The sequence below is a fragment of the Mustela nigripes genome, chromosome 9, assembly GCF_022355385.1.
Source record: "Mustela nigripes isolate SB6536 chromosome 9, MUSNIG.SB6536, whole genome shotgun sequence".
NCBI classification, from domain to species: Eukaryota; Metazoa; Chordata; class Mammalia; order Carnivora; family Mustelidae; genus Mustela; species Mustela nigripes.
In genome coordinates, this window is record NC_081565.1 from 6,170,945 (window position 1) to 6,196,586 (window position 25,642).

Below are 25,642 nucleotides of genomic sequence, written 5' to 3' on the forward strand. Positions count from 1 at the left end.
TAGCAGTGGTGAGAATGGTGGAAACTTTTCACAGACTGTTCCTCTGGGCGATTCTTTTCCAGCTTTTCAGGGGACAGGCTCCTTCTCTGATCCTTTATGTCTCAGATTGAATGCCCCCGCCTCAGGGAGGCCCTCTCTGACTACCTCCACCTGAAAGAGCTAGCACCCCACCTCCTGCCTTGCTCACTGGTTGCTGCCCCCCTTCCTCTTTTCATTGTCTGGCTTATTTTATCCCCAGGCCTTGTCACAGGCTATGACATTCATTAATTCATTTGTCTGTCTGTTGTCTCTTTTCTCCGGCAGACTGTGAACTCCATGAGGGCAACAGGCTCCCGGGGGGCGTATCTCCAGCATCTGGTGGGGTTCCTGGCGAGAGGAGGGGCTCCTAACACACCTGTTGTAGGGGCAAAGGAGTCATGAAAGACGATGCATGGGGGCACCTGGGTGGCTCAGTGGGTTAAAGCCTCTGCCTTTGGCTCAGGTCATGATTCTAGGGTCCTGGGATTGAGCCCCACATTGGGCTCTCTGCTCAGCAGGGAGCCTGCTTCCCTTCCTTTCTCTGCCTGCCTCTCTGACTACCTGTGATCTCCGTCTGTCAAATAAATAAAATCTTAAAAAAAAAAAAAAAAAGAAAGAAAGACGATGCATGTAAAATGCTCAGCACAGGGCCTGCTGCCCAGCAACCTCTACGGAAGTGCTAGCCAATGTCTTTACTACAAAACACAGACACATTTCCAGCCTGTTTACAATAACACAGTGAACCTTGGGTTGGTCACTCTCTGGGTGCCACTGCCCTGGAGAGAGCACAGGGTAGGCAGAAGTCAGGGAGCACCCCCTCCCCCAAGTATGCCTTGAGCACTGTCAGTCGCCCTCGTGGGAACAGAATGGGGAAGGGCCTTGCTGTTGTGGAATGTGCTGGGAGTGGGGAGGCGGGGCTGCAGGCTGGGTAGGTGTCTGAAGAACCTGTGAAGTCCTCAGAGACTCCCTTGTCCCAGCCCAGATTGGGTTCACCTGTCCTTCCTGCCCAGCTCTCCTCAGTTCCTTCGAAGTCCCAAAGTGCCTGTAATGACATTTATTTATAGTTTGTCCCTGGAGGCTCATCCTGGAGTTCATGGCTGGCTGCATCTCTAGGACTTAGCATGCGCTGGGCACATAGTAAGTCTCAATAAAAATCGGTTTGATAGATTAATTGAAAGATGCGTGGGAAGCAACTCTCGGGTTGTGACTTTTAATCTTTCTGAATCTCCAACTTCTTTGAAAAACCCGTGAAACCTTTGGGTCCCTCCCCCCAGCAACGCACACAAAGTGGAACGTGTCATTTGAAGGATTTCTTGGACCCCTCCAACCCAAGGTCACCCATAAAGCTCAGTTTAACATCACTCTGGGGGAGGGGAGGTCCCTGAGCTCCCAGGGAGCCGGTGGGGGGTGAGGGTAGGCACCAAGAGGCCCAGTGGGGCTCGCACACGACAGGCTGGCGAGGAGGGGTGTGAAGGGACCTCTTTTCTGGTACTTTCTGCTCTCCGGAAGGAAAGGCAGCGAGCCAGAGGCGATCTGGCGGGAGGGGGAGAGCGCGGGGCACGCAGGCCCGGGAGGAGAGGTAAAAGGGGAGAAGATGCGAGAACCGGAGAGGAGAAGGGGGCGTGATGGAGAGGCTCCCGGCGGCGCAGGGACGCGCGGGCGAGCAGGGGGGACGCGGGGCGGGGGGCACAAAGAGCGAGCGCGCAGCGAGCGGGCGCGGAGGCGCCGGGAGGGAGAGGGGCCGAGGCCGGCCGGCCGCCCGGGCTGCCTGATTTTCTGTCAGCCGCGGCTGATTAACGGGCCGCCTTCCAGCTCCGAGCGCGCCGCCCCGCGTTCCTGGCAACGGCGCGCGCGGCTTCCTGGCGGAGGCGGGGCCTGCGGAAAGGTTACATTTGCACAAAGTGCCGCGGCGCAGGCGGCCCGGAGGGGCTGCGGGGCGGGGGTGGGGGTGGGGGTGGGGGTCGTGGGGAGCGCGGAGCCGGGAGCGCGGCGCGGGGCGGCCGGGGAGCCGGGCCCGGGGAGAGAAAAGGCTGCGGCGCTCGGCGCTGTCTGGGTAATGGAAACATTCCTCTGGGGGCCGGGCAGAAAAATATCAGGTTGCAGGGCGGCGGCACACGCGGCTCCTCCGAGGGGAGCCTCCTGCCGCCGTCCGCCGCGGGCCGGCCTGGCCGAGGGGTGCCCCCGGTGCGTGCGCCCCAGCCCGTGCGCCCTAGTCCCTGCGCCCCAGCCCGTGCGCCCCAGCGAGAGCCGCTCTGATCCTCGCGCCCCAGCCTGTGCTCTTAGGGGGCGTCGCCTCGCTTTCGCATCTCCCCTTCCCTCCCTCAGAAGGCAGCTGAGAGGGCCTCGTTTCCCCCCAGTTGTAGCGTCCGGGCCTCCCCCCCCGACTGTCCCCGTCGCCCCCGCGAGGGCCCGGCGTATGGCTGGCACCGGGTCCTGCCGCCGTCAGGGCTGGCTAGATAGGTCGCATTCGCTCTCGCTGGGAAGGCGGGCTGCCACTGGCATCTGTCCCCGCCTTCCCTCGTGCCTCGCCGCTTCTGCTCAGCTCTCTCGAAGGACTGGGCTGTTGCCTCCAGCATTACGTGGTGTAAACAGTGTCCCTCTGCTACCCGCCCCCCTCCGCCGCCTCCCGCCCCCGCATTGCGTCATTCCCCTGCTCCCCGACCATCTGCGGCTCCCTATTACCGCCCCTACGTTGGAGTTTACACCCTTGGGTCTTGCCCAGCACCGGGGGTGGGGTGTGATGTCAAAACCCTCCAGCACCTGCAGTCTCCCCTGTCTCGTTGGAGCTGGGAGTTGAAGGGCTTCTGACAGACCCCCCCATCTACTCTGAGTTTTTCTCTCCCTGTCTCCCTCTCTCCTTCTGTCTCCGATGTCTCTGTCTGTCTCACATTGAACTGATTCGGCCAGTAGGCGCTGTATTCACGCGGGGCCTTGTACTGGCCCCGGGGGAAGCCCGGGCTGAACCGGAAGCAGCCCCTGCCCTCCAGGAACGTGGGGAGACTGCCCAGGGAACTCAGGTTAAGAGCTGGACCTGGGGGTCTGGTAGATTTGGGTTTCTGCTCGTCCATTTCCTGGCTGTGTGTGTCCTTGAGCAAATGACTGAGCCTCCGTTTGTCCAGCTGTCAAACAGGGATGGGAGAGCAGCAAGGGCCACTCATGGGGGCTGGCTGGCAGATTTAAAGGGACAGCCTCAGAAGCTCTTGGCAAGGAGCACAATGGCCCTCACTCGGCGGAATAGTTTATACTCTTAGGACTATAAAGAAGGCCACAAGTAACCAGAGCCTCCTGCACCGTGAGAATGTCAACAGAAGAACCCTGAGCATTAGGGCTCAGAAGGCAGGCTGTATAGGATAGGGCTGGTGGGTGGATCCTGGCACTCCAGGTGTGAACATGTCTAAAGATCCCAAGCCTGACTTCCCTAAGGCACCGCCCACACTTGGATCAGTCAAGGTCAAGGTTGCAGTTCTTTAATTGGGCCTGGGGAAGCTTGGTTCCTTGGCTGGGTAGGGAGTTGGCAGGAGGGCTGTAACCCTGGAGGGCACCGCCCTCCGCCTAGCTGGGGCAGCTTGTCTCTGAAGGATCAAAGCAGCAGGTAGGATCTGCTAGTTCTTCTCTCACCTGGCTTCTGTGAGCCCAGGGGTGACAGGCCAGGGGAAGGGGCAGACCACAGAGGGAGGCAGGTTCCCTCCAGAGATTAATCACGCCCTCCCAGAAGCTTTGGGCCCATGGGGTCCTGGGCCTCTCCAAAAATGATCCAAGGGCAAATGGGAAAGGGGGTGGGGTCGAGAACATTCTGAACTCACTGTGCCTTGGTGTCACTCCTATGGCCTCAAGAACTGGTTTGCCATCCAAAGGGGTTCTGGGTCTGTTTCTGAGCTGGTGACTTGCTCCAGGTCAAGTTCTCCACCCTCAAGTTCTCGGCCAACCACAAAGTGACAGTCAGCAATGAGTGATCACTTGGCACCTGACATGAGGCGGCAGGTATGGTCTCCCAGCAATCTGAGGATGTGAGGATCTGTTCAGCTATTTCTTACCAAAGAGGAGGCTGAAGGTCAGAGATCTTAGGTGCTTGTCATGGGTGTAGCTGGAACCCGAAGCCGGCCTTGCTGGACACCACAGTCTGAACTCAGTTTTAACTAAGTGCCCTGAGCCACTTCCACTGGTAGACCCAAGAAACCACCAGCAAGGAGTGAAAATCCCAGTCTAGCCAATAGGCTGCCTCAGGCAATGTACCCATTTTACAGATAAGCCCGCTGGGGCTCTGCTTTGGAGACTCGCCCAAGGCCCTGTTGCTAAGGAGTGGAGTCCATAAGAAAAAGGGAATCTTAGCCTATGGGAGCTGGAAGGGGTCTTGGAGCTCTTCTAATCCAAAACTCATTTTCCAGACAGGGAAACGGTGGCTCAAAGAGGACCCAGGTCTGCCCACACATTGAAGCATCATCTTGGGCTACACGCCCTCCGCAAGGAAGCAATGACCCTGAACCTGTGAGTTTCATGGAGCATTTGAGAGGAAATGGAAGGTGGACTGGAGAGAACAATGAAATCAAAGGGACCAGGCTCTCCTCCAGGGGCCCAAGAGAGAACTCCCTTGATTCTCTGGCCAAAATTTCATGCTGGAATTCTCCAAGGGAGGGAGGATGGAGAGTGTGGGGGAGGGGAAGAATGCAGCCTGAATGAGCCAAGGTCACAGCCGTTCTTCGAGGTCTTCCCAAGTCCCAGAGCTGGCTTGCCCTCCCTGGCCCAATGGAGAGTGTAGTGGGGGCAGGGCAGAGGAATGGAGGGGCTCTGGGGCCCTTGGGAATGAGGGCTTCCGTTGGTTTCCCTGCTCGGAGTCCCTTGAAAACCTGGAGAGGAGAATCTTTGCGCACCGTTTCTCCTTCTCCTCCAGCAACCTACAGGTGCTTGGCAGTGCCCCCCTCAAAGCTCCTCACTTTTGCACCTAAAAAATCTGGGTGCTGCTTACCTCTCTAGGTCCTCGGATCCTGGCAGGCCAACAGTGTGTAATGCTAACAGTGAGTGATCGGGAACGTCACATTCTGATTAAGTGAGTCAAACATCCTGGCCTACTTCGCTTTACCGAGATATATATACACGGCTCGGGCTGGTGCAGGCAGCCCTGTGCAGGGACTGGGGTGCGACTGCGGGTAAGGGGGACCTGTGCTAGCCCTCATGGAGCTCTCGGTGCAAGTTTCACATCTCAGCCAGAAGAGTCAAATGCTAGAGTCTATGAGTGCCTTATTCACACCGAGTGTGATTTTTCTGGAAGGAGGAAGGAGGAAAGAATGGGTGTGGAGAGAGGCGGGGTCACACCAGGACACTAATTTTCATGTACACTTTCAGCAAATTTAATCTTCTTGGATCTAGCACCCCTATGAATACAAATGTCTTAAAATACCACTAACAGAATAATAACACTTGTCCCTTTCAGCGGGCCGTTCACCCAAGCATCTCCAATGCTCTGTGAACATTAATTAATTAAGCCCAGATTAAATAGTTATCATTGACTGAAAATATATTTACTGCACACAGGCAACCAGCTACCGGGTTACTGATGTGACTTAACCCCCGTTGTCACTGCGCTTGAAATATACAACCCGAGGGCATTAGAAACGGGTGTGTTCACACCCTGACGGTGCGGAGACTGCTGGGTCCATCGATTCTAAGCAGTCTGAATGGGCCTCAGATCTTGTCCATTCTCTGCGCTACTGCTTCCTTCCAGGGGTTTCCTTCCATGCTAGGAGCTGACTCAGGCTGATCACGCCTGCCAGACTCTTCCAGAAGAAAGGTTCTAGGTCCCAGTAGCCTGGTTACTGTTCCCACCATGTAAGTTTTACCTGTTCCTTTATTATGTATTTATTTATTTATTTATTTATGAGAGAGAGAGAGAGAGAGAGAGGAGCGAGCTTGGGGAGGGGAAGAAGGAGAGGGAGAGAATCCCAAGCAGGCTGCCTGTGCAGAGCAGAGCTGGGTGCAGGGTTGGATCCCAAGTCCCTGAGCTCACGACCTCATGGGCGGGATGCTTAACCGACTGAGCCACCCAGGTGCCCCAAGGCTTCTATTTCTTGAAATTTACCATGACACTAGGGCACCTCCATTTGGATTACACCAATGACAGAAAGCCAGATCAATTTGCTTAGGAAAAAAGGAGAACTTATGAACTCGTGTGAGAAACCAGACAGCAGCAAGGGTAGGAGTAGAGTGGACCTCAGTGAGGACTGGGTCAAGCCAGATCTCTGGCTACTCTTGCCCTCCTGCTTTTGCCTGTGCACAGGGGGTTTGGGGGGAGGTGGAGAGGGGTGATTTTTAAAACACTGATTTATTTTCTTTCATGGCCATTGACTTATTTAGTTTAGTTTTTTTTTTTTTAAGATTTTATTTATTTATTTGACAGAGAGAGATCACAAGTAGGCAGAGAGGCAGGCAGAGAGAGAGAGAGAGAGGAGGAAGCAGGCTCCCTGCCGAGCAGAGAGCCCGATGCGGGACTCGATCCCAGGACCCTGAGATCATGACCTGAGCCGAAGGCAGCGGCTTAACCCACTGAGCCACCCAGGCGCCCAGTTTTTTGTTGTTTTTTTTTTTTTTTTTTTGAGTAAACTTGGATCATCTATATATTTTTAGAAATTCTCTATTTCATATATTTTCATATATAGCAACATAAGGTTGCTCATGGTATTCTCTTATGAGTCTTAAAACTTCAACCATATCTGTATAGTTCTACCTTCCTTTCATTCTTAATATTAGGTATTTGTGCCTTTCTTCTTTTCCTTGATTAATCCTGCTAGATGGTTGTCCATTTTATTGTCTTTTCAAAGAACCAGCTTCTGGCTTTGTTGATCATTTTTGTGATTGTTGATGTCCTTTTCATTTATGCTTTTATCTTTACTGTTTATTTCCTTCCAGTTCTTTCTTTCTTTCCTTTTTTTTCTTTTTATTTTTTTACGCTTCTCTAGTTAGTTGAAAGCTTTACTCCTGTATGTTTAAGTCGCTCCTGTTTTAGAGTAAATGCACTTAAGACTATATATTTCTCTATAAATGTCAGTTTAGGTCCAATCTCCAAATTTAATTTTGCTTTTATCTTTTTATCCTCAGTACCACATATTTCATAATTCCCATTGTGATTTCTGTTGATGTCTTTGAGGGGGTCAGCTTCAGATTCTGAACTGAGAGATAAGGTAAGGGTAGGGGGCAGGGGAGAAACACCTCTCTCTCTCTTTTTTTAAAAAACCGTTAAAGATGGGGCTCCTGGATGACTCAGTCAGTGGGGCAGATCACCTTGATCTCAGAATTTTTTTTTTTAAGATTTTATTTATTTGACAGAGTACACAAGTAGGCAGAGAGGCAGGCAGAGAGAGAGAGAGAGAGGAAGGGAAGCAGGCTCCCCACTGAGCAGAGACCCTGATGCGGGGCTGGACCCCAGGATCCTGAGACCATGACCTGAGCCACCCAGGTGCCCCTTGATCTCCGGATCTTGAGTTCAAGCCCCACCCCACCTTGGCCATGGAGCCTACTAAAAAAAGCAAAACAAAAACCTGTTAAAGATAAGGTTGGAGGATGAGGGTATGTGTGACAGCTAAATGGGTGTCCCAACACTGAAAATGGGGATTTGGTGGCCTTCACACCGAGTCACTGTGATGCTGTGCCCGCCCGCCCCCGGCCCCCAGGAAGAGAGAATGACCGAGGCCTGCAGGCAGGTCCTTCAGAGAAGGGCCCCTGGAGCAACCCGCTTTATCTTCCCCACACTGACCAATCAGCTGTCATTTCCTCCTCTGGGCAGGGAGTCTCAGAGTGTTACACTCATTCAGCTCCGTCCACACAGGAGGAAAGGTCAGGACAGGAAAGAAACGTTCCTGCAACCGTTTCACGACGAACCCATGAGATCGCTGGGAGTGTGCTTTTCGGTTTTCAAAGATACAGATGTTGTTGTTTTAAATCCGCCTACCCTGTTGTTGCTGACTTGTAATTTTGCCACATTGTGGATAGAGAATGGGGTCTGCTTTACATCCGCTCCAAAATTCCTTTCCGCTTTCGTGATGACCCAACACAAGTACGTATTTAGAAATGTGCACGTTGTGCCTGACAGTCAGGTGGTGTGGGAGTCTGCTGGGGGCGGGGGTCGGAGCTCTCACACACTGGAGGGCTCCAAAGGCAGAGAGTCACTGGCTCTCAGATCGGGAGGCTGAAGTCCAAGATCAAGGTGTCTGCAGGTGTGGTTTCTTCGGAGGCCGATGTCCTGGACTTCTGGCTGTGTCTTCACACCCTCTCTCCCGCATCCCCGGTGTCTCTCTCTGTGTCCAGATTTCCTCTGCTCATAAGGACACCGACCGGACTGGAGGAGCAACCCCCCCTCCACAAAGGTTTCATCTTAACTCACTCACTTTTTAAAAAAAGATTTTATTTATTTGACAGAAAGAAACAGAGTGAGAGAGGCAACACAAGCAAGGGGAGCAGAAGTGGGAGAAGCAGGCTTCCCGCTGAGCAGGGAGCCCGGTGTGGGGCTCAGTCCCAGGGTCCTGGGACCATGACCTGAGCGGAAGGCAGACGCTTAGTGACTGAGCCACCCAGGTGCCCCAGCTCAGTCACTTCTGTAAAGCCTCTGCCTCCAAGTCCAGTTACATTCTCAGGTACTAGGGGTTAGGACTTCAACATAAGATTGGGGGGTGGGGTGGGAGACACGATTCAGCCCCAGACATGTGCATTTTTGGTTGGGAGAGACGCACAGACCCATGCAGGCTACTGTATGGACGCATCCGTCGGACTTGTTAATTCTGTCGTTCACATCTTTCATAGATGTGTAAATTTTCTCTGCCTGCTCTGTTAGTTTCTGGGGAGTGCCCAAATGCCCATTTCTTTTGTGGATTTCTCCACTTTTCAAAGCAAATCTTCTAGTTTTTGCTTTACTTATTTTCAGGCTGTGTAGTGAGGTCTAGAAAACATAATTGATGTTGCATCTTTTTTGTTGGGTTGTTGCTTCAGTCATTCTATAGGGTCCCTCCTTATCTCTTATCGTTAGTTGGCCTTAGGTGTATGTTGCCTGATATTAATATTTACTATATCAGCTTTTCTTTTTATGCACATATGCCTGGTGTGTCTTTTCTCTTTGTTTTATTTTCCACCTTTCTCTTTTCTTTTGCTTTAGAGGGTGTCTCCTAACCAGCATAATATTGCATTCTGTTTTGTTTGTTTTGATCCAGTATGACAGTCTCTGTCTTTTAAGAGACAAATGAAATCAATTTACATTTATAATGATTGTTGATATATTTAGACTTACTTCTACCATTTTATTCTGTTGTCCTATATACCCCATCTTCTAAAATTATGTCTTTTGTTCTGTCGTCTGTTAAATCTCTACTCTCCTTTTTTCTTTGATAGTTTGGAAAGTACAGATGTGTTTCTGTTGTTTCACTTGTTGCTCTTAAAATTTTTGTTTGTTTTTAGGATTTTATTTTATTTTTTAAAATTTTAAATAATTTTTACCTCCTTTTCTCAAATATTTTATTTATTTAATGAGAGAGCAAGAGCACGTGAGCCTGAGTGGGGGGAAGAGGCAGAGTGAGAGAGAGAAACAGGCTACCTACCAAGCAGGGACCCCAATGTGGGTCTCCATCTCACGACCCCAGAAACATGACCTGGGCCAAAGGCAGATGCTTAACCCACTGAGCCACCAGATGCCCCTATATATTTATTTTATTATTATTATTTTTAGATTTTATTTATTTATTTGACACACAGAGAGAGAGATCACAAGTAGGCAGAGAGGCAGGCAGAGAAAGAGGAAGAAGCAGGCTCCTTGCTGAGCAGAAAGCCCTATGTGGGGCTCGATCCCAGGACCCTGAGATCATGACCTGAGCCGAAGGCAGAGGCTTAACCTGAGCCACCCATGTGCCCCCCTATATATTTATTTTTAAAATATTTTATTTTTAGTAATCTCTACACCCAGTGTGGGGCTTGAACTCACAATCCTGAGGTCAAGAGTCACATGCTGTACTGACTGAGCCAGCCAGATACCCCAACTTGCCCTTAAATTTTTAATATTGATACCTAGACATTTCTTTTCTTAATAATGTCTAAAGCAGCGCTGTCCAATGGGAAAATAATGTGAGTCACACATATTATTTTAAATTTTTCAGTAACCATATTAAAAAGCAAAAAGAGGGGCACCTGGGTGTCTCAGTCGGTTAAACCTCTAACTCTTGATTTTGGCTCAGGTCATGATTTCAGGGTTCGTGGGATTGAGCCCTGCCTGGGGCTCTTGTGCTAGGTGTGGAACTTGCTTGAAGTTCTCTCTCTCCCTCTCCTTCTGCCTCTCACCAATACCCCGTTCGTGTGTACGCATGCACAGGGGTACACTCCTGGGCTCTCTCTTAAAAAAAAAAAAAAAGCATAAAGTGAAGGTGGAAATAATTTTAGTAATATGTTTAATTTAACATTATACATCAAAAATAGTATTTCAAAATGTGATCGGTATAGCATTATTAATGAAACATGTTGTATTTTCAGTGCTAAATCTTGAAATGTAGTATGTATGTTACATGTAACAGCCCATCTCAGCTGGGACCGTGTGCATTTCAAGTGCTCAGTAGCCACGTGTGGCTGGTGGCTGCCGGGTTGGACACTGCATGTCTAAGATATCCAGCTCCTCTGTTCTCCTCCTGGAGAAGACAGCCCTAGAGCCTCCCTTCGGTGTGTGCCGAAAGCCTCTTCCCCTCTGCCTTGTTATTTTGTTCTTTTAAAATATCAGTTTTATTGATATATAATTTACATATAATACTCATGCAATTTTAATGCGTTTTGAGACACGGTTATACCCGGGAAAGCGCCACAGGAGGGAAGATCCGGAACCAGTGATTTTTGCTCTCACTTTGGATTAGGTTTGCCTTCCCCCAAAACTCACATAATCGGACTCACGCGGTATGTGCTGTTTGTATCTGGCTTCTTTCCCTCACCCTGACGTTCTCGAGACTCAGCCAGGTTAAGGCACGTGGCAGTGGCTTGTTACTTTGCTCCTTGTGTTGCAGAGTGGTGTCCCACGGTGTGGGCGTGCCTGTCTTGCATTCACTCGTTGGAGGCCATTGGGGTTCTTTCCATCTAGGTTGGGGCTGTCCATGAATCAGGCTGCTGTGAACACTTGCGTCTGAGTCTTTGGGTGGACGCAGGTTTTCATTTCTCTTGGATAAATAAACACCCGAAAGTGGACTGGCTGTGTTGTAGGGTAGTTCTGTTTAACTTGGTGAGAAACTGCCAAATGGTTTCCCCAAGGGTTACGTCCCTTTCTGTATTGTCAGAGAATTTTAACTCTTCCGTATCCTCTCTGATGCTTGGTATAGTCAGTCTTTTTATTTTTTGTTTATTTATGTATTTATTTTTATTTTTATTTTTATTTTTTAAAGATCTTATCTGGGGCACCTGGGTGGCTCAGTGAGTTAAGCCTCTGCCTTCAGCTCAGGTCATGATCTCAGGGTCCTGGGATCGAGCCCCACATCGGGCTCTCTGCTCAGCAGGAAGCCTGCTTCCCCCTCTTTCTCTGCCTGCCTCTCTGCCTACTTGTGATCTCTCTCTCTGTCAAATAAATAAATAAATAATTTTTAAAAACAAACAAACAAAACAACAACAAAAAGATTTCATCTATTTATTAGAGAGAGAGAGTGATTACAAGTTGTGGGGAGACAGAGGGAGAGGGAGAAGCAGACTCCCTGCTGAGCAGGGAGCCTGAGGAGGGACTCGATCCCAGGACCCTGAGATCATGACCTGAGCCAAAGACAGACCCTTCACCGATGGAGCCACCCAGGCGCCCCTGGTCAGCCTTCTTTAAATTTAGCCTCTCCAGTAGGTGTGAATTGCTAGTTCATTGTGGTTTTAAATTTACCTTTCCCTGATGGCTAGGGAAGTTGAGCATTTTTTCATGCGGATGAAAAAATGTACATATTCTCCTATTGGATGAAAGAATACACATGGAGAAATCCGCATATCTTCTTCTGTGAAATATCTGTTCACATCTATTTTTTATTTTATTTTATTTATTTATTTGAGAGAGAGAAGCACAGCGAGAGAGGGAACACAAGCAGGGGGAGTGGGAGAGGGAGAAGCAGGCTTCCCTGCTGAGCAGAGAGCCCAATGTGGGGCTCGATCCCAGGACCCTGGCATCATGACCTGAGCTGAAGGCAGAGGCTTAACGACTGAGCCACCCAGGCGCTCCTCTGTTCACATCTTTTGATTGAGTTATTCGCCTTTTTTCTTACTGAGCACAGAGAGCGGTTCCTTAAGTACTTCAGATCCCAGGCTGGTCCAGTGTTTATGTTGTGAATATTTCCCCCCCAGTCTGGGGCTTGTCTCTTAGTTTTCTCGGGGGTGTCTTTGAAGAGTGAAAGTTTAAAAATTTTCTCACTTCCTGCGTATGCTTTCATGTTTTTAAGAAGTCTGCAGTCCCCAAGATGGCGAAGATTTTTCTCCTATATTTTTGTCTAACCGTTTCCTTGTTTTGCCTTTTAAATTTAGACCTATGACCCATTTCGACTTAGATTTTGCGTAAGGTGTGAGGTGGGAGTGGAGACTCCTTATTTTTCCAGGTGGACATCCTGTGATTCATACCAGGTGCTGAAAGGTGTCTTCCCTGTTGTCTTATGCTGACGCCTTCGCTGATATCGATCAACAGTGTGTGGGGGTCTGTTTCTGGAATCCCTGTTCTGCTCCAGTGACCTCTTTGTCTGACCTGAGGCCAACATCCCATTGACCCGATTATGTATGTAGCATCTTCATAAGCCTTGAAATAAATTCTTTGGTATTTTTATCGGGAATTTCTTTCTTTCTCTTTTTAAAAGATTGTATTTATTTGAGAGAGAGTAAGAGAGAGAGCATGAGCTGTGGGGAGGGGCAGAGGGAGAGAGAAAAGAAGACTCCCCCTCCCCTCCCAAGCAGTGATCCCGACATGGGGCTCGATCCCAGGACCCGAGATCATGACCTGAGCTGAAGGCAGACACTTAACCCACTGAGCTACCTGGGTGCCTCTATTATCTGAAATTTCAATGCCACCTTTTTAGGTTATTATTATTATTATTATCATTATTATTATTATTTATTCATGAGAGAGATAGAGTGGGCACAACAAGCAGGAGGGGCAGAGGGAAAGGGAGAGAGAATCTCAAGCAGGCTCCACACTGAGTGCCAAGCCTGACGCAGGGCTTGGTCCACCACCCTGAGATCATGATCTATCTGCTAAATCGGACTTGACAGAGCTCCGCTTGCCAGCCTAGTCCTTAACGCTGCCCCTTGCTCTGTCTTCCATCTTTGTGGAAGTGTCACTCTTTACTTGCTGTGTCCCAGATGGACTCTTTTGAGTTTAGATGGACGTTTCATTCTCTTGCAGACACTTGACAGTGAGTGAGTGTGTGTGTCAGTTTCAAATTGTGCACCTCATCCCTTCAAAGCAACTTATTGGGACGCCCAGGTGGCTCACTCGGGTAAGCGTCTGCCTTTAGCTCAGGTCATGATCTCAGGGTCTGGGGATTGAGTCCCACATCAGGGTCCCCACTCAGAGGAGAACCTGCTTCTCCCTCTGCCTGCCACTCCCCCTGTTTGTGCACACACTCTGTCTCTGACAAATAAATAAATAAAATCTTAACAAAACAAAATAACTTATTGCAGGCTTTTTTTGGGGGGGGGCTGGAAATATTTAGTTCCTTCTTGATTTAATTATATTTTTTAATGTAAAAAAAGTTTAGTTAGGATTAGATGGCTTTTCTAGGCAATGGTTGTGGTGGAAGTTGCCGGTTGTCCCCCCATATCTGTTCTCTCTATTTGCAATGTGATAGAATTCATCTCAGGGTGAAGGAATACATTTCTCAGCCTCTCTTGGAAGTAGCTGTGGGCTATGGGATGCAAAGAGGAATGGCAGGTGTGCAATTGGTCTTAAAGGGAATTGACCAGGAAGTAGACACAATGGTCAGCAATCTTGAATTCTGGATACAGGAGCACCACAGGGATTATGCAGAAGCAAAGCAGAAAGAGCCTGGGTCCCTGACACCTTGAAGCTGGGATGTGAGCTACTCCCATCCCTACTGTTACTTAGGGAGAGAGAAAATTCTCTTGGTGAGCCACTAGTATCTTAGATCTTGGTCGGATCAGCCAACCCTGTATCCTAATACAGTAAATAGATTTACTAATATCGTTGACAATCTTATTTGTTCCCTGTTGTTTTCTGATACTCTTTCCCTTTTGGTATATATTTCTTCTAGCAGAGAACACCCCTTAGGCATTTTTTTCACCAAGAGTTTGACGGATGAAAAATTCTGGGATTTTGGAAGTTGGAGTTGTTTTCGTTTTCATTCTTTAGTGACAGTTTAGCTAGGTATATTACTCTAAGTTCATAATTAATTTTCCTCAATACACTGAAGGTATTATTCTACTCTTTTCTTGCCTCTTTTGTGGCTGAGATTTCTCCTACTGGCTTATATATCATTTCTTTTTTGGATAACCTCTTTTCCCTCTTAGGCCTGCTTTTAATATTTTCTCTTCATCTTTGATATTCTGAATTACAAGGTATCTTGGTGGAATTTTTATTTTTATTTATATAGCATGGCCTTTGTTGGTCTTTATTTGGGGAGGGGAAATCTCTCTCTGTATCTCATTGAGGGTTTTCGCTGTATGTTGAGCTGTTATGTCAGTAGTTATCACGTTGTTATACCCTTTTGTTCTTGATTCGTATCTGCTTATTTATATGTTTTATTTATTTATTTATTTATTTATTTCAGTTTTTCCTCTCCTTATTTCGTTGAGGATTTTAAGCATGTTTATTTCAAAGCATTTCTTAAAGGGCTCCACCATTTGAGTTCTTTTTAAAGTTCTATTTATTTAAGTAATCTTTACACCCAACGTGGGACTTGAACCCACAAGCCCATGATCGAGAGTCATATGTTCCGACTGAGCCAGCCAGGTGCCCTCCCGTTTGAATTTTGACAGTAGTGAGTTTGTTACCTGTTGCGCTGATCTGACTCTTAAGGTACTCTGCCCCCCACCCCCTTAATGCTCTCTGGCATTCATGCCTTTATGTAACCCCCTCTCTTTGAGTGTAGCCAGTACCTGTGTCTTACTTCTAGTCAATGGAATATAGCAAAAGTGATGGAGTGTTACTGTTGTGATTATGTTGTTAGAGAAGACTCTGTCTTGCTAGTAGCTTTGCTGTAGAGATTGTGCCTGCTGGACTGACGAAACATGTGGTTTTGTTGGGAAAGGAAGAGTAGGCAAGAACTGTGGCAAGGAATTATAGGAAGTCTGTGGATGGCCTATAGAAACTGAAGGTGGCCTCCAGACAACAGCCAGCAAGAAGCCAGGGCCCTTAGTCCTACAACTGCCAAGAAATGAATATTCCAACAACCTGAGTGAATTTGGAAGTGGATTCTTCCCCAGTTGAGCCTCGGATGAGAACACAGCCTGGGATGCCTGGGTGGCTCAGGTGGTTAAGCCACTGCCTTTGGCTCAGGTCATGATCCTGGAGTTCCGGGATCGAGTCTAGTACCAGGCTCCCAGCCCCGTGGGCAGTCTTCTTCTCCCTCTGACCTTCTCCCCTCTCATGCTCTCTCTCAAATAAATAAAATCTTTAAAAAAAGAAAAAAGAAAAAAGAACACAGCCTAATTGACACTTTGCAGCCATGTGAGACCCTAAACGTGGGAAAAAGTTATGCTCTGCCTAGACTTTGGACCCATATATACTGTGTGTTGATGTTAAACATGTTATTTCATCCCATTAGATTTGTAACCATTTGTTAGAAGACTAGAGGACTGATGACACATGGCCCTATATTTGATCTATAGCTTCAGAAATTCTGCCTTCAGTGAGGCTCTTGGAACTTACGAACACTGTATGGGATAATCCACCAAAATGTGAACAGTAGTTACACATGGGTGGGAGAATATAGGTTATTTTTATTCTCTTCTATGCATTTTGGTATTTACCACATTTTAAAATGTGACATCTATATGAAATAACCAAAACTGTTTAAACATTTTATTAAAGACTAACAACATACTCATAGAAAATAGCACAAATCTTATGTTCAGTTTAATGATTTTTTTACAAAGTGAACATATTTTCTGTAATTGCAATCCAGGACAAGAATTAGAATGTTAGTAGCATCCCAGAAGAATTTTCTCTTGTTTCCCAGTTAGTAACTCCAAAAAGATAATTATTAGTCTAACTTTTATTACCATTACCTTTTTTAGAAACGATTTTATTTATTTATTTGATAGCCAGAGATCTGTAGGCAGAGAGAGAAGGGAAAGCAGGCTCCCTGCTGAGCAGAGAGCCCGCTCTATCCCAAGACCCTGAGATCATGAACTGAGCTGAAGGCAGAGGCTTAACCCACTGAGCTACCCAGGTGCCCCTACCATTACCTTTTATAAGTGATATTCAGTATATTCATTTGTGTCTGACTTCTCTCTTTCTCTTTCTCTCTCTCTGTAAAGTAGGCTCCATGCTCTTGAACTCAGGACCCCAAAGTTAAGAGTCATATGCCCTACTTACTGAGCTAGCCATGTGCCCATGTGTCTGACTTCTCTTATTCAACATTATGTTTGTGAAATTCATAATGTCTTTCATAACAATAGTTTGATCATTGTTTTTTTTTAAAGATTTTATTTATTTATTTGACAGAGAGACAGAGCAAGAGAGAGAACACAAGCAGGACGAGTGGGAGACAGAGAAGCAGGCTTCCTGATGAGCAGGGAGCCCAATGCAGGGCTTGATCCCAGGACCCTGGGTTCATGACCTGAGCCAAAGGCAGACACCTAACAACTGAACCACCCAGGCACCCCTAATTTGATCAGTCTTAACATTGGTTCATATTTCAATGCATGAATATACCACAAATTGGCTATATATTCTACTGTTGATGAAAGTTTGGGACTTCCAATAAAGCAAGAAAAATAAATTTAAAGTATAACAATTGGAAATAAAGAACAAACTGTCACTATCCATAGACGTGGTACTGATAGAAGATCCATACAAATTAGTAAATAAATGATTAGAATTAATAAGTGAATTTAACAATGTTCCTGGATGAAATGTCCACACTAACTACAGTAGCCTTATAGAAGATCTTGAAAACTAGTGTGAGTTCTGAAACTTTGTTCTTTTTTGATGTTGTTTTTGTTATTTGAGTTCCTTTGCCTTTTCATGTAAATTTAAGAATGAACTTGTTGGCTTTTACCAAAAAGCCCATAAATATTTTATTTGGAATTATATTGAATCTATACATCAATTTGGTGATAACAGCTTAACAAAACTGAGGCCTCCAATCCATGAACACAGTATAGCTCTCCATTTATTGAGATGTTTTAAAATTTCTTTCATTAGTATTCAGCATACAGATATATCCAAGTATTTCATTTTTTCCAGGGCTATTTCTTTTTCTTTCTTTCTTTCTTTTTTAAAAACATTTATTTATTTATTTATTTATTTATTTATTTGAGGCAAGGAGGGGCAAAAGGAGAGAGAGTCTTAAGCGAACTCTGCACTGAATATGGAGACTGATGTGGGGCTCAAGCTCATGACTGAGATTATGGCCTGAGCTGAAACCAAGAGTCAGATGCTCAACCAACTGTGCTACCTAGACACCCTTCCAATACTATTTCTTAAATACCATTTCCAATTATTAATTATGAGTATATAAGAATACACTTTTTAATATACTGGCTTATGTAATTTTGCTAAACGTATTAGTTCTATGGGACTTTTTACTTGGGCAATTATTTATGTGCGAATAGAAGCAGATTTCTTTCTTTCTTTCCAAGCTATATGTCTTGTTTTCTTGTCTTACTGCACTGGTTGTTGAATAAGAGTAGTGAGGGGAGACATTATTGTTCTTGACCTTAAAGAGAAAACATCTAGTCTTTCCCAATTAAGCATGATGTGTGAATAACCCAACACCAAATCCTAATCAAAGGTCTGGTTTCTGGGGCCTCAGTAAACAGAACTCAGGTGGAAGTCAAGTGCCACTGATGCTTGAGGGAATACAACCCATGGAAAGCTGGAGCAAGAGAAAATGAAGGGAGAGAGACCCAGTATGAAGGTACACAAATGTGCTGGCCACTTGTTGATGTTAATCACAACTGATTGATCTTGTGGCACTGTCTTGCACACACCTGTGAGCTGAGTGGATCCCATGGCAGTTCAAGCACCAGCAGCCTCAGGGAAAACAATGGGGTCAAGAGGTATAAATGCTAGCAGGAGTTGATTTTTTTTTTTAAGATTTTTAAAATTTATTTGACAGACAGAGATGACAAGTAGGCAGAGAGAGGAGGAAGCAGGCTCCCCGCTGAGCAGAGAGCCTGATGTGGGGCTCTATCCCAGGACCCTGGGATCATGACCCAAGCCAAAGGCAGAGGCTTTAACCCACTGAGTGACCAGGCGCCCCTGGAGTTGATTTTTTAAAAGTATTCTATTTATTTATTTATTTATTTATTTATAGAATGTGAGAAGGAGTGGGTGGGTGGCAAGAGAGGCAGAAGAAGAGAGAGAATCTTTTTTTTAAATTTTTTATTTATTTGACAGAGAGAGAGATCACAAGTAGGCAGAGAGGCAGGCAGAGAAAGAGAGAGAGGGAAGGAAGCAGGCTCCCTGTGGAGCAGAGACCCTGACGTGGGGCTTGATCCCAGGACCCTGGGATCATGACCTTAGCTGAAGGCAGAGGCTTTAACCCACTGAGCCACCCAGGTGCCCCATTTCTGAAAATGTTTTTACTCTACCGTCACTATTAATTGATAGTTTATCTGGGTATAGAACTTAACGTTTGAAATACATTTTTCTCAGGATTTTAAAGGCATTAGCTCCATTCTGGTTTAATTTCAGTGGCGCTGTAAGAAGTGTGATGCCATTCTGATTCTTGATGCTTTGTGTAAAACCTAACTTTTCACTCTCTAAGAGCTTATATGATTTTTCATTTATTCTTAGTGATCTGAAATTGCACAACGATGTGTCTCAGTGTGCAAATATTTTAATCCACTTGGTTGGATACTTAGTGGGCATTTTCCATCTGGAAACTCATGTTATTTAATTCATAGACATTTACTTTAATGACTTATTTGATGATTACCATTCTCTTCTATTTCCTCTGTTCTTTCTGGGACTCCTCTTATTTGGATGTTTGATCTCCCAGGCTGATTCTCTAATTTTCATGTCTTTTCTCTCCTTTGTGCTTTTCCTCTGCTTTCTGGGTTATTACCTCATCTGCAAACTTTTCTTCCAATCCTTTCACTAAGCTTTTCATTTATTCTACCCAAGAGATATTTTTTTGTTCTTAGAATGTTCTTTTTTAATAATATACTGGACTTGTTTCATGTGTGCTATATGTCTCATGTCTTTGATGATACTGGTGATTTGGTTTTTTTTTTTTTTTTTTTTTTTCATTTTTCTTCTCCTAGTCATCATCATCTGTGTTCCCTCCAAAGTTGCTTTTTATCTATTTGTTGTTGTTTGGCTCCGGGTTAGGAGCTTCTCTTCTGGGCCTGGTGATCCTTATCTTCTGCACACAGAGGTTGCTCAGAAACTCAGAGCTGAGGTTTGGTTTGCCCACCAAAAACTCCACAGGAGGGACGCCTGGGTGGCTCAGTCATTAAGCATCTGCCCTTGGCTCAGGTCATGATCCCGGGTTCCTGGGATCGAGTCCAGCATCACACTCCTTGCTCAGCAGGAAGCCTGCTTCTCCTTCTCCCACTGCTCCTGCTTGTGTTCCCTCTCTCACTGTCTCTCTCTCTGTCAAATAATTAAATAAAATCTTAAAAAAAAAAATCCACTGCTGAGTGATCTGATATTGGGAAACTTCAGATGTCTGTGTCTTTAGGTCTTTCCTCCTGGGCTTCTCAGAAATTTCAGTCTCCTGCCCGGAGGGTCATACTAAGCCTGTTTGCCAGTTGGGACTATGGAGACTTGACTTGAAGACTTTCATTCATTCCCCCATTTTTGGTGAGAAGCCCCTGGCCCTAGCTGGGTCTGATTTTTTCCAGTACAGAGTCCCTTGGTTTTACCCACTCTGGGGAATAAATCATCTGTCTTCTCTTGTGATTGTTGGGGTGTAGTAAGGGCGGTCAGCTTGGGGGATGGGCTCTGGGTTACTAACTGCTCTGTAAACTCTCTTTCAACAAAACCCCTGCTCTTTCCCCCTTGGTGCCAGAAGTACCTGGTACTGGATTCCTGAGCTTCTGAGGAGTTCTAGACTTTCCTCACTGCTGCCTCAGGACTCAGTTCTTCGCATCCATTAAGTTGGTTCCCATTCATCGATCTCTTTTCCAATTTCAAAATTACCCCATTTTCTTCGCCACTGCAGCATTTGAAGAATTCCTTTTCTGCCATTTTAAAGGAGTTTCAGGAGGGAGCAGCGATACATGCCTGTGTTTGATCTGCTTTCTCTAACCAGAAACCCTGGCTCTTTTTTCATTATATTTAATTCTTTTTGATATTTCTCAGAACTTCTTAGTCATTTTAATCACAGCTGTTTTGTAGTCTCTTTCCTGGACGGATCTATCATGTGAGGTTGTGGCAGATTTGGGGTTGGGGGAAGAGAGGGTGTCCAAACCTCCTGTTGGTTTTATCATTGACTTTGTCTTATTACTGCCATGGTTTTGTAATTTTTTCTTTGTGAGCTCATCTGCAGGGACCTTTGTCTGTGCGTTGAGCTTGGGTTGACGTTCAAGGCCCTCTGGTGAGTGTTCACATTTGTCTCTGCCTCGTGCACAGGGCATCTCCAGCCAGGGATCCCTGTGGGTGTTAAGTTCTTGCCTTCTGGGTCTCTGGAACACACTGGGAAGGGTAAATTTAAATTCCAGCCCCCTGGAGGCTAAGTCTCTGGTTCCACATTCCCAGTCTGTGTCCTACCCTAAGTCCAGGCTGTGGCAGAGAGTTTCTTGGTAATTTGTGTGAGCGGAGAGTTGTTTTTTTGGTTTGTTTTTAATCCTCATCTACCTTTTCATCGAGAGTAGAAGTCTGAAGAGGCTGGCTTGGAGGTGGGTCTCATTTACAACTCTCTGCTCTGTGGAGCCCAAAGTCTTATTTCTTGTCCCCATGAGGACTGTAAAATCCAGTCCCCAGGCTGCTGAGACCCACAGCCCTGCACCCCTCCCCCCCACCCCCCACCGTCATACCTCCCCCCTGTGCAGCCCAGCAGCGAGCTGAGCCCTCCTGATTCCTGCTCTGGTTTTCAGCTACGTCTTTGTTTTTATCCCTGGGGAGCTCACTTCCTTTCTTGCAGGCTCAGCCATGCATTTAGAAGGATGTTTGTTAGATTTTAACCACCATCTCCAAGTCGTATTTTGTAGCAGGAGGGTTTTCTGCTGTGTAACTCACATTTCTACCAGAAAGGGAGGCCTGTGGTTTTCGTTTGTTTCCAACCTCTTTTGCATCTCTGACTACCCACAGCAGAGCATCACGAGAGGCCCATGAATGCCCAGTAAAAGAAATGCCATTGCTGCGTTTTCAGCTAATTGGTGATTTTGCCAAAGGCCCCAGCAAAACCGAGTCAGGGTTCCGGAGGCCGTCCTGCTGTTCGGAGCAGGAGTCTCAGAGAACATTCGAGACCTAGCCTGGGCTGGGACCAGCCTACTGTGGGTACCATCCGATGTCCAGCCAGACTGTGGGCATCCCTCCCTCTCACCCTTCTCGGACCTTGCTGATTGCCTCCTACACCGGCTGTGCTGTGTCCGCTGGCTTGTGGACGGGCCTGCTAGACCAGACTTACCCTCTCCGGGCCCCAGGCCCTGTTGTTTTCTCTGTGTCTCCAGCATCCTCACGGTCACAGCACAAACATGCGAGGCGTTGGTAAATGTGTATCTGATGTGTGAAGGAGCCAGCCAGCGTTCCCCCACAACCAGCCCCGAATGGCAGCCTCGGATTTCACAAAATTAAGGCCGCTGTTACAGCCCCATCACTCAACCTAACCTCAGCCACCCTTCTGCCTGGCAGACACCAGCCCTGCCCCACAGGAGCGGAACTCTCCTCTGGCATTTTAATAGGGAGGTGGCAGGTCATTTGGGAACAAATGGACTCTAATTAGCCCTCCCAAGAGCTGAGCTGCCCTGTCTGGGCTGTGGGGGGCATGGAGCAGGGGAGTGCGGGGGGGACTTGGTCACCGACTCCTTCTCCAACTCTCCCCTCCTCTCCTGGTGGACTGGGGTTCCAATGTTCCAAGTTTGGAGAGAGATCTTTTTGCACAAGGAAAGCTGAGTATGTGTTTCCCCAAACCTGAGGGGTCCTTTCATAGATGGATGAAATGGTTGCAGCCGCCACTCACTGTGTTTACGTAGCACATTCCCTCTGAGATCTCTCTCTGGTGAGGACACACTCTGGCGGGACTTGCCCAAAGTCACACCAGGCCAGGGCTTGCCTGCGCTGTCTAGGGGCATCCGCTAGCCACCTAATCGCCACTGAGCGAATACTTGAAATGTGGCTGGTCTGAATTTCGATGTGCCTTGAGTGTTAAACCGTGCCAGATTTCCAAGACTTCGAAGTATGAAAAAAAAATCCCGGTAATAATTGTAATATTTGTGACATGTCACAATCATAATATTTTGGATATATTAGGTTAAATACAAATATTATTGGGATGAATGCCACCAGTTTTTTTAAATTTCGTTTTAATGAAGCTGCCCCCAAATTTTAAATTACCTATGTGGTTTGCATTCATGACTCAAGTCCTATTTCTTTTCTTTTCTTTCTTTCTTTTTTTTTTTTTTTTAAGATTTTAGTTATTTGACAGAGAAGGACACAGCAAGAGAGGGAACACAAGCAGGGGGAGTGGGAGAGGGAGAAGCAGGCTTCCTGCTGAGCAAGGAGCCAGATGTGGGGCTTGGTCCCAAGACCCCGGATCGTGACCTGAGCTGAAGGCAGACGCCTAACGACTGAGTCACCCAGGCGCCTCTTGAGTCCTATTTCTTTTGGCTGTGAGCAGTGCAGAGGGAGGCCTTGTCTGCTGTATCCTGCACAGAGCAGGAGGCCAAGAATTCTATGCTGAACGAATGAATGAATGAGTGCTTGTTCAACACACTTGGCATTGGTTTATAAATGAAATCGTTTGCTTTGGCCGTGAAGGCGAGCTGCCCTCCGTCTATTTTCTACCTTTGCATGAGTAGCCTTTCCATGAGATTGCACAGCCATGGGTGTGACCAGATTTGGGGAACTGACCCTGTCCTAATTTGGGGTCCCTTGAGAGCAGAGCCTGAGTGACATGACCCAGGAGGCAGGAAAGCAGGGCTGGGCTTGGAGGAGGATCAACGTGGGTATCCTGCCCAGCTGCAGGCAAAGGAGAGACATATGCAGCCAGGAACCCTGGCAGCATACGGAATGCCTTCCAGAATAGTCACCCAGAGGATGGGAGGTGGGAACATCTGTCCAATGGCTCCTGCCCTCCATGGCAAGAGGCTGCTAAGGGTACCTTTACTCTCTCACACTTCTTTTTTTTTTTTTTTTTTTTTAAGATTTTATTTATTTATTTGAGAGAGACAGAGTGAGAGCCTGAGCTGAGAGAGGGAGAAGCAGACTCCCTGCTGAGCAGTGAGCCCGACACGGGGCTCCATCCCAGGACCCTGAAACCATACCTGGAGGTGAAGGCAGAGGCTTAATGGACTGAGCCACCCAGGCGCCCCCTCTCCCACACTTCTGAGCTGTGCTGGTGGCTTCAGGAGGCTTTGGAAAAATACCTTAGGCCGAAAAGCATCTGCTTGAGGTGGCACGCTCGTCAGCACGGGTCAGGACTGTCCACCACATTGCACCAAAGAAAATTCATAATTGCTGCAACAGTAGACAAAGATCAGTGGCTGAACATCCGGGAGGGGCGTAGAATGGGCTTCGGATTATGGGCGGTTTTTGGAAAGCCAGGAGACACCTTGTTTGTTTGTTCATAACGCACTCGTGCATTCATTCAGTTGTCAACCAATACTTCTTGTACACCACCTCTAGGTGAGGTCTGGGCTCCCCCCAGAAAGGGTGACAGAAGGAAAGAGAGGAGTAGAGATGTCCTTACGTCAGCCATGTGGAACCTTTTCTAATTCACAAATTAGGGAAATCACTTGCAAATGTCAATCCCTTCATCTTCACTGCCAACAGGGAACTGAGGCTGGATTGTTGGGTGACAGCACCCAGAGCCTCTGAAGAGGGCTCAGCCTCTTCTTGGTTCAAGCAGGACTTAGAAATTAACTCCCCCATGGGGTGCATGGGTGGCTCAGTCGGTTAAGTATCCGACTCATGATTTCGGCTTAGGTCATGAGATCAAGCCCCATGTCTCCCAAGCTCAGTGGGGAGTCTGCTTGGGATTCACTCTCTCTCCCTCTCTGCTTCTCCCCCTCCCATTTGCATTCTCTTTCTCTCTCAAATAAATAAATAGAATCTTTTTTTTTTTTTTTTTATTCGACAGAGAGAGATGACAAGCAGGCAGAGAGGCAGGCAGAGAGAGAGGAGGAAGCAGGCTCTCCGCCGAGCAGAGAGCCCGACGCGGGGCTCGATCCCAGGACCCTGAGATCATGACCCGAGCTGAAGGCGGCGGCTTAACCCACTGAGCCACCCAGGCGCCCCAATAAATAGAATCTTAAAACAACAACACAAAGGAATGATCTCCCCCACCCATCGTGCCTTCCTGCATTGGCTCAGCCTGAGGCCCCTGAGTGGCTGCTAGGTGCCGGGCTCTGCCCCAGGCTGGGGGCGTGGTGGGGAGCTAGAGGGAGCCCCTGGGCTCCGGAGCTCACAGTCTAAAGGGAGCAAGGGTGCCACCCTTGCAGAGAATCAGGAGGTAGGATCCAAGCCCTGAGGGGCAGAGGGAGGGGCTGCATCCTGCTAGGTCTTGGAAAGCATTCGGGAGGAAGTGCAACCAGATATTCACCCCAAGGCCTCTGGGCCCCAGATGTGAGCTTCTGGCACAGACTGGTCCTGGCTGAACCCCATAACTGGCTATTTGGCAAAGGACATTGGCAAACCCAAGCTGACTCTGGGCCATTTGCATATCATTTGCATCAATCTGCATATGTGGTGACACAGCCTGGTCTCTTATGCATTTAAATTGCAAGTTATTTGTCTCTCTTTGAAAGCTCTCATTTTTTTTTTTCCCAAGGGGGGCTGGCTCCATTTCCCCTCCTTGCCCTTATAAAGACTGTGGAGGTTGCCCAGCACAATGGAAGGCTGTCGATTTGGGGTGGAATATGTGCATTTTATTCTGACCTTCCAAGTACTTGGTCATTTTCAAGGGCCCCGTGACAACCTGGTGCAGAAGAGAGGGGAGGGTATGTGCATTCTGGGCTACCCACAGGGAAACTGAGGCAGAGGGAGTTTGGGCTCGGTTGCTTGGTTTGCTTTGGTTTATCTGTTTGTTGTAAGTGAGGTGCCCAACCTCCCTTGGCCTGCTGGAGGGAAGTCTGTGACTAGGGATCTGATCCTGTGTCAAGAGGGAGCTCAGAGGTCATGTCTTAGTGGAGGAAGTTCAGAGAGGGCCAGAGACTTGCCCAAGCCACAGAACTGATCCAGAACGCAGCCTTGGCTCGGCAGCTCAGCATGAAGACAGTGGGCCCCGCTGCCAAGGCACCTGTTTGGGCCTCTGTGTCAGCAGCTTGTGCTGCATCAGAGGACATCCCCTTAAATACCAAGTATATTGATTTCTAC

General features: G+C 47.4%; 1 long non-coding RNA gene across 1 annotated transcript; it reads left to right on the top strand.

Moving 5' to 3' along the window:
- The first annotated feature begins 1,980 nt into the window (after positions 1-1,980).
- LOC132024344 (uncharacterized) lies at positions 1,981-25,062 on the top strand. Its single transcript, XR_009406230.1, has 4 exons — positions 1,981-2,071; positions 4,404-4,503; positions 4,990-5,062; positions 24,408-25,062. It is a non-coding gene; the product is annotated as an uncharacterized LOC132024344 (long non-coding RNA).
- Positions 25,063-25,642: the final 580 nt, after the last annotated feature.